The sequence below is a fragment of the Erpetoichthys calabaricus genome, chromosome 15 (assembly GCF_900747795.2).
Source record: "Erpetoichthys calabaricus chromosome 15, fErpCal1.3, whole genome shotgun sequence".
NCBI classification, from domain to species: Eukaryota; Metazoa; Chordata; class Cladistia; order Polypteriformes; family Polypteridae; genus Erpetoichthys; species Erpetoichthys calabaricus.
The window spans coordinates 66,607,845-66,616,506 of NC_041408.2; positions in this window are offsets into that span (position 1 = coordinate 66,607,845).

The following is an 8,662-nucleotide window of genomic DNA, read 5'->3' on the forward strand; positions in this document are numbered from 1 at the left end:
AGGTGTATGATGGGGCAGAATAAAAAAATTAAAGAATTAAGCAAATACACTTGAAAATGACAATATTTGTTTTAAATTGCTGACCCACTGGAAGGAAGGGAACAAGATAAATAGTAATGCTTAACATATATTATAATGTAGCTATCTGGTAAACAATTTATCTAATCAAATAACACATGTATACAGTAATCTCATATATTGCTAATGGAGTGAAGATGGCATGCACCATCAGAATGTGATAATAAGTCAAACATGAATATAAAACAATATCTTATATCAGCACCGTAAAAGCCATAAAATTAACAAATGAACACTGACTAACACCAGGAGGACCCTGGAAATATACCAGTCAGCTAGCATCTGACATAACATATGAGTCAGCTCTGGATTGCTTACCAGACCAATGAAGAGCGCACACAGGATAGACTGGTGTGCAAGATACACCAAATAATCTTAACTTGCACATCACTGGGATGTAGGAGGAAACTTCAGTACCCTTGCAAAACCCAAACACATACAGGGGAAACACGAAGACTCCACAATGAAAATGACAAGCCTGAGAGTTGTAAGTTTGGGCTCCTAGAGTTGTAAGTCTGCCATTCTGTACAGCAAGAAGTAACACAGAGGGTGCACACAACTGATCAGCACTGCTGGATCCGGTGTTCTGCGTCTGAATACCATTCCTCATTGCTGTCTGTGTGGAGATTGTGTGTGTCTATGTGGATTTTTTTCCCCACATATTTTGGTTTTCCCCCCACATTTCAATGACATGCATGTTAAGTTCACTGGAAATTGTAAATTGTATCTATGTGACTTTGGATGTTCACATGAATGAGCACTACAATAGGCTGTTTAAATTTTTTCCAGGTAAAGTTCCTTATCTTGAGATTCTGCTTGGACCACTGGATGCAGTGATGGTTCAAGAGTCAACAATATGCAGTCTCAGCATGCACAGAATATGCTCATATTTAAATGTTCATAAAGAATGTTTTATTCAACTGAGAGATAACTAATTCCTTTAGTGTGTTCTATCCCATTTTGTCATTTTTCATTACTCCATTATGATTCACTCCACGCGTTAGTAGCAACATCTTCCTCTATTTTCAATGACGAAGGCCAGCCAGGCCTTGGGTCAGGCCTAGTAGGATGGCATTGTGACACAGTATTTAGTATGACTGTTTTATGGCTCCAGACTCTTGGGTTTAACTCTCAAGCATTCTCTAGGTGAAGTGTGTGTTCTCCTTTTGTCTATTAGGGTTTTCCTCCAAGTAATCTTGTTTTCTTCCCATATTCCAAACACGTGTAGTTTAAGCTGATTGGCTACTATAAAATGTCCCTGTGTATTTCAGTAAGGGATGTGTGCTGTGTGATGGAAAAACTGCCTGTGCATGATTGGCTCCAACCTTGCACCAAATTCTGCTAGGGTACACACTGGCACAATTTATACTAAATTGGATAGGAGGGTTAACAGATGTACAAATGGATGGAGATATTTACAGCATGTACAGCAGGCTCATAGCTCCAATATCCTAAATTCAAATTCTGTCTACATATATCCTGTAAATTTCTGTGTGAAGTCTGCATATTGTTCCTAAGCCTATTTGGGATTTTTTCCAGGTACACATTTTTTTTCTTTTTCTCACGTCTTCAAGAGGTGCATGTCAGGTTAATTGTTAACTCCAAATTAGTCTAGACTAGGACAAAGCATGAGCATGTCCTATGATGTGCTTTTGCACTATCCACATCGTGTTTTTGCATTGTGTCTGTTGTTAACAGGATAGATTCCAGCCCCTCAACCTTAAATTGGGTTAATTAGATTTGAAAATGGATGGATGGATGGATGATAAACCTGGAGAAGTTCATTCATATAATGATGTACTGTACCAGGGGTGGCTCTAGGCTCGTGGCGGCCCTGCGCAGAGAAAGAATCGGTTACATTGCCGTCAACTGTGTCGTTATTTTCTCTTTCTCTTTTATATTCAATATATATTGGCGTGGCGGCCCCTGGGATTTGGCGGCCCAGTGCAGGTGCACAGTTTGCACATGCCTAAGGCCGCCCCTGACTGTACTGGATATAATGGATTTTAGGAGGCCCAGACCCCTCATGGACCCCGTGATCATCAAAGGTGACTGTGTACAGATGGTGCAGACCTATAAATATCTGGGAGTGCAGCTGGATGATAAATTAGACTGGACTGCCAATACTAATGCGCTGTGCAAGAAAGGACAGAGCCGGCTATACTTCCTTAGAAGGCTGGCGTCCTTCAACATCTGCAATAAGATGCTGCAGATGTTCTATCAGACAGTTGTGGCGAGCGCCCTCTTCTACGCGGTGGTGTGCTGGGGAGGCAGTATTAAGAAGAAAGACGCCTCACGCCTGGACAAACTGGTGAGGAAGGCAGGCTCTATTGTTGGCATGGAGCTGGACAGTTTGACATCTGTGGCAGAGCGAAGGGCGCTCAGCAGGCTCCTATCAATTATGGAGAATCCACTGCATCCACTAAATAGTATCATCCCCAGACAGAGGAGCAGCTTCAGCGACAGACTGCTGTCACTGTCCTGCTTCGCTGACAGATTGAGAGGATCGTTCCTCCCCCAAACTATGCGACTCTTTAATTCCACCCGGGGGGGGGGGGGTAAACGTTAACATTTAACATTATACAAAGTTATTGTCTGTTTTTCACCTGCATTATTATTATTATCAATCTTTAATTTAATATTATTTATTGTATCAGTATGCTGCTGCTGGATAATGTGAATTTCCCATTGGGATTAATAAAGTATCTATCTATCTATCTATCTATCTATCTATCTATCTATCTATCTATCTATCTATCTATCTATCTATCTATCTATCTATCTATCTATCTAATGAAAGGAAGATTCCTTACAAGGCAATAAAAGAGGCAACAGCACCACCTACTGATTATATGGTATATGAACTGCACCACTACCTTTATTACCCACATTATAACATCACATCACTTTATTACTTTATGACCAACTTTATTTCATCACTGAAGTTTGAAGTTATATTGTAAAGAACAATTGATAAAACATAACATGCACTGAAAAAAGTAGGCAGCAACAATCCTGGGAGAAGGCTCCAATCCCTCAAATGTGCAAATATAATGGTTAATAGAATTCTAATTAAGAGATATTTACAATAAAAAATATAAAGAACATTTAGATTTTAATTTAAACTGTCTGGCAGAGTCTGCCACATCTGAAATTACTGGCATTACAACAAAAAAATCACTTTTTTGTAGTAGATTGTCATAATTGCCTCATATCTCTACGCTCTCAAAACCAAGTGAGACAAAAATGAAAATGAGTGAAGTGTCACAAAGTCTTATTAGGACTACAATATACAATCTGTTTATTTAGAGGTCCTTTGCTATGTCTCTAATGATATTTGCCTTTTGCATACTCACCAAATTGTCAATCATTAAGTATAAAATCAACCTAATCCAGTTAAGGACTGTGGATTCCTGGAGTCCATACCAGCTGCAAGACAGGAAGTTGCCCTTAATAGTGACCGCAGGCTGTCACAGGGCTCACAAACACACATGCCGGGGCAAAGTTACAATTATAAATGAACCTAACCAGTATGACATTTGTGAGGTGGAAGGGAAACTCAAGCAGACATGTGTAGAACACATAAACTCCACAGGGACAATGGCTAGGCACAAGATTTGAATCCAGGACATCGGATCCATAAAGCAGCAGTCCTAACCAATGTGCTACTGTGGTGCAAAATGTCTCTGTTGTGAACAACCTCTGTGTGAATGCTAATGCTTTATTTTTCTGTTCTGCATTACTTCTCCTTGACCTCACTGATGCTTACGCCTCAGATTATCTAAAAACTTACTAGGACTGCTTGATATGCAGTTTATTTTCCTAAATTGTCATTTTAGTTCACTGCTGTGCATGACATCTGCAATTACTCAGGTTTCTATGCTCACTCTGCTGTTTTTCAGTTTCTAGACGCATTCAATGGGTTACCATAAGCACCACTTACTTGCTGATGATGCCTTTTTGTCATTAACATTACTTTGGGATGTGCTTTAGCCACCACCTTTCTTGAAAACATTAGTTTTGATTAATGCAAAAACAGTGGAGTTGGAAGGAAAGGGACCTCAGAGGCTTAAGCCCCTGATAGATTTGTGCCTGAGGGACAGACACTCAGCTATGATGCTTACATGAAGTTTAAGTGTAAATTTGAAACTCATTGCGAGGAGGAACAAAATGCCAATAAAACACAGAGTACTGGCAATAATTAGGTTCCGATTCAACCACTGATTAAAATATGTTTTGAAGTTAAATGAGAGTGTAAGAGTTTGGAGAAGGATGGACCAAGACACCTATAAAAGGGGGCTAACACTCTGATACCATCAAAACCTAGAAACATTCCTACATTAGTTTATTAAGGCATTATTCCTTTGAGGAGGGTCTATGCAAAAACTCAAGAAACCTGAATACAGTATATTGAATTTGGTTACCTCATCCCATAATTCTCTGTGAGCTGCCTCTGTGTTTGTAATTTTTTTAACTTGTACGTGCTAATTAATGTGCAACACGTTGGTAACAGCACCATGATAAGTGAGTATAACTACCTTACCTCAAAACTTCTGTCTCCCTTACCATAAATAACCACCTTAGCTCAAATACTTATATTTAACATGCATTCTGAGTTGTGCATCTTGTCTGTAGATAAGACTTTACCCTGACACTTATGTAATGGCAGTGGGGTCCCTACCTATCTGTGTCTAATCACCTATCATCTGGATTCCTACAATTTTCTCTATGACAAGCTCAAAGTTTGACCCCTAGTGTCCTGACCCATGCCAGACTCAATGATCACATTCACCATTTTGAGCGGTCACTCAAAATAAGAATAATGCCTTGCAAAAGCTGATGAATCCTACAGCTTTAGTTTTGTTCACTATTAGAATCACTAGGGGAATTCTGACACCAATTTAGAGAGCTATGAACAAAGAGCATCCCAGAATTCATGTATACTGTACCCCACTGGACAATACATAGAGCATGTTCATTTGATGTTGTCACTAATTGTAAACCTTTGCCTTTTTATGAGGCACTATCATCTCTTAACAACTAAAGTTGAAAGCTTCTTCTCTTTTTGTCTTCTGTATTATTTTTCTGAAACAAACTGTTCAATGCTTCAACAGACTGCAGCTTTTGTTGTTTCAATTCACTCTCAATGGTGCATTATTGCCTATTTTAAAATCAGCCCTTTTCCAAAGTTCTTCTTGTTCATTGTAATATGTACACGATATAATAATCTGTTCACCTGCATGTCTCCTATATTCTAGAGGCAACAGCATAGCAATAGCAATTAACAATTAATACAGCAATATTCTGTAGGACTGCATTGCACATGCCAGCATTGACAAAATAGATTTTTAGTCTTTATGCCAGCTCATATTGTTGGTTCAGTTCATACATTCATCCATCCATTTTCTAAACCTGCTAATCCAAAGTAGCAAGCATTGAGCACACGGCAGAAACAATCCCTGGAGAGGACATCAACCCATTGCAAGGTAAAACCACACACTCTGGGGCCTATTCAGCATCACCAGTCTACCTAACCTGCATGTTTTTGGGCTGTGAGAGAAAACTGGAACACCTGGAGGAAAGCACATGGACACAGGGAAAACATGCAAACTCCATGCAGTGAGCACCTGGGACTTGAACTCCACTCTCCTTGCTGTTAGACACCTCATCGGCCCACTATAGTATATTGAGCAAAAAAATGCTCTATTTGAAAAACAAACATGAGTCATGCTCATGCCTGTGTTATTTTGGTGGTTGTTAGTGCAGAGCACTTCTTTCTCTGTATTTTTTTAGTTTTTATTTAATTCTGCTTGCGAGATTTGTCAATTTGAAACTGTATGGTTGCTCTGTAAATTACAGGATACTGACAGGATAACATTTGCCCATTCAATCTGTGCCTCTGTGGGGTTTGTCCAGGTACTCGTGTTTACAACCAAATAATAAAGAAAAATGTCTTTGATTCTTAACACAGTCTCCGGGATCATGTATTAACTATCCAACAGACAGTGGTTTGTGATGGCTCAAGGACTGTGTATCAGAGATGGTGGTATGTAATATCTGGACATCACAGGCAACCATCCTGTTTCCCTTTCTGTTTAACCTGTACACAACAACACTGCAGTATATTACCAGCTCTTGCCAACTACAGAAGATCTCAGATGACTCCTCCATCATTGTATTGATAATGGAGATGTGTCGGTGCACAGGAAGCTGGTGGAGGACTTTGCCTTGTGGTGCAGGGAAAACAACCTGAAGCTCAACATCAACAAAACAAAAGAATTGGCGGTGGACTTCTGACATGTCAAAGAGACACTGAGACCAGTCATCTTCCAGGGGGAAGAAGTGGAGGTGGTGTAGAGCTATAAGTACCTGGGGGTCCATATGTACAACAGACTGGGCTGCTCTGACAACGCAATTGAGTTGTATAAGAAAGGCCAGAGCAGACCGTACTTTCTGAGGAAATGCTGGAAATGTTTTACCAGTCTGCTTTAACTAGTGGATAATTCTATGCTAGCGTCTTTTTGCTAAGCAAATAGAGTTCAGGCACCGCAAAAGTCCTGAACAAACGTATTGGAAAAGCCAGCTCTGGGTTCAGGGTGGACTGACCCATGACACTCTATAGGCTGTTGTGGAAAGGAAGATAGTGGCAAAATTGGATGCTATCATGAATAATTTTGCCCATTCATTCCATGGGGATCTTTTCTTACCTGTTGACATTAGGCAGTTCAGCGCTTCCTCCTTATGTCCTTTCCTTTCACTTCAGCCAAAAGCTATAAGAAGATAGTTTAGACCTATCTACTAAAATTATTTTAGTATAATATTCAGTGCATTACATGTTTTTATTCTATTGATCTATATTATATTGTACTTCGAGTGCACATATTTGTACTTTATATTTTTCTGCCTTATGCCTGTCACAGGAATTTCTCCATGGGGATAAATAAAATATATCTAATCTAATCTAATCTAACCCACGGCACGATTTAGAAAGGGACAGGGTGGGTCAATGCACACCCAAATTTATGCTCTGCCCACCCAATTGATCAACTATGTTTTGCCCCATTTGAAAATGCCAATCACATTTATTTCTTCTGCTCTTGTCACAATTTCCTAATTTTGATTTGCTGACTGAGCAGAGTAAATAATGCTGTTGCCTTGACCTTCCAAAGTCATTTTGCGGAACATTTGTGGGTGCCTGTTATTTGGAAGAAAATATTTGTGTATTCTTAAGGAAGCTTTTTTTGTTAAAATTTCTGTTATTGTTGCTGTAGTTTGTTTTAGTGTTGGGTTAAATAAGAATACTTACTTTAAGTTTTATCCTTATTGTTTATCATTATTGTTAGATTGCTAGCTCACTAGGACACTATTTAACATTTAAGTATTTAAAATTACACATTACAAAAGTTGATATTAGCACTCAGTTTAAATAAAATTACTTGGTTAGAGTCTGTGCTGGGCGACCCTTACTACAGAAGCCATAAACACCATGCATCGACTTTTGGTTCCCTTGTTACTGGCAGTCAGGGCACTGCTGCTGTTAGCTCTAACTTTCTGCCTTTAGGAACAGTGCCTTCAGATGAAGTGGGCAGTCCAAGCAGTTCCCTCTCCACTTTGCAACAACACAGTGCAGGTAGCAGTGTAGTTCTTGCAGTTGAAAATTATCTAAATGATCTGAATAATAGTGAGCCATCCCAACCAATACTAAAAGTCTTTCCTGAATGACTTTTCCTGAATGAATGCTTAGTCAGAAGCCTCGTGCTTTTAATCAGCGTAGGGGAAGTAGTGGAGTTTCTCTGTGTGAATGAGCTTTCTTTTCATGGGAGCACTGAATCCACTCAGTCTTGCACAAGTAACTATGAAGACATCTCTGATGGTCTTTTCATTAATTTATTTGAATATATATTGCACAAGGATTCCTGAAAGAGCAAAAAAGCATTCCTCAAAATGCAATGTATACGTATATCAAGAAACATACAAAATGAGATTATTGACACTCTTGCCAGTTTAGTTTTGCATGAAATGAAAAAGAAATATGAAAAGGCAGATTTTCCTGGATTCTGTATCAAAAGTGATCTAAATTTAGACAGATGTAACATAGAAAATTTAGCAATAGTGATGTGGTTTGTATACATCTCTGTTCCAGAGGATCATTTAATTGGTTTGGTGGACTTGACTCAGCTAGATGCTGAATATATAACCACAGAAATGATCAGACACCTCTCCACTGAGGGTTACAATCCTGATAATATAATCAGCCAATGTTATAATGAAGCATCAATCATGAGTGGGAACAAGGGTGGGGTGCAGGCATTGTTGCAACAGAAGATTGGTAGACACATTACATATGTGCACTTCTATAACCATCAACTGCACTTAGCAGTGGTTCATGCAGTTCAGGGAGAGCCATGAGCAAAAAACTTCTTTGACCTCTGTTGGTCACGCCATTCTATTTTGCATCATTAATATGTAGCCCAGAATTATAATACACCCTCGCTTAAAAGGCCACTGGAAATCTGGTGAACAAGTCACTATGATATGACTCCATGCCTTGTTTATTATCAGAAGAATATTTTGAACATTTTGT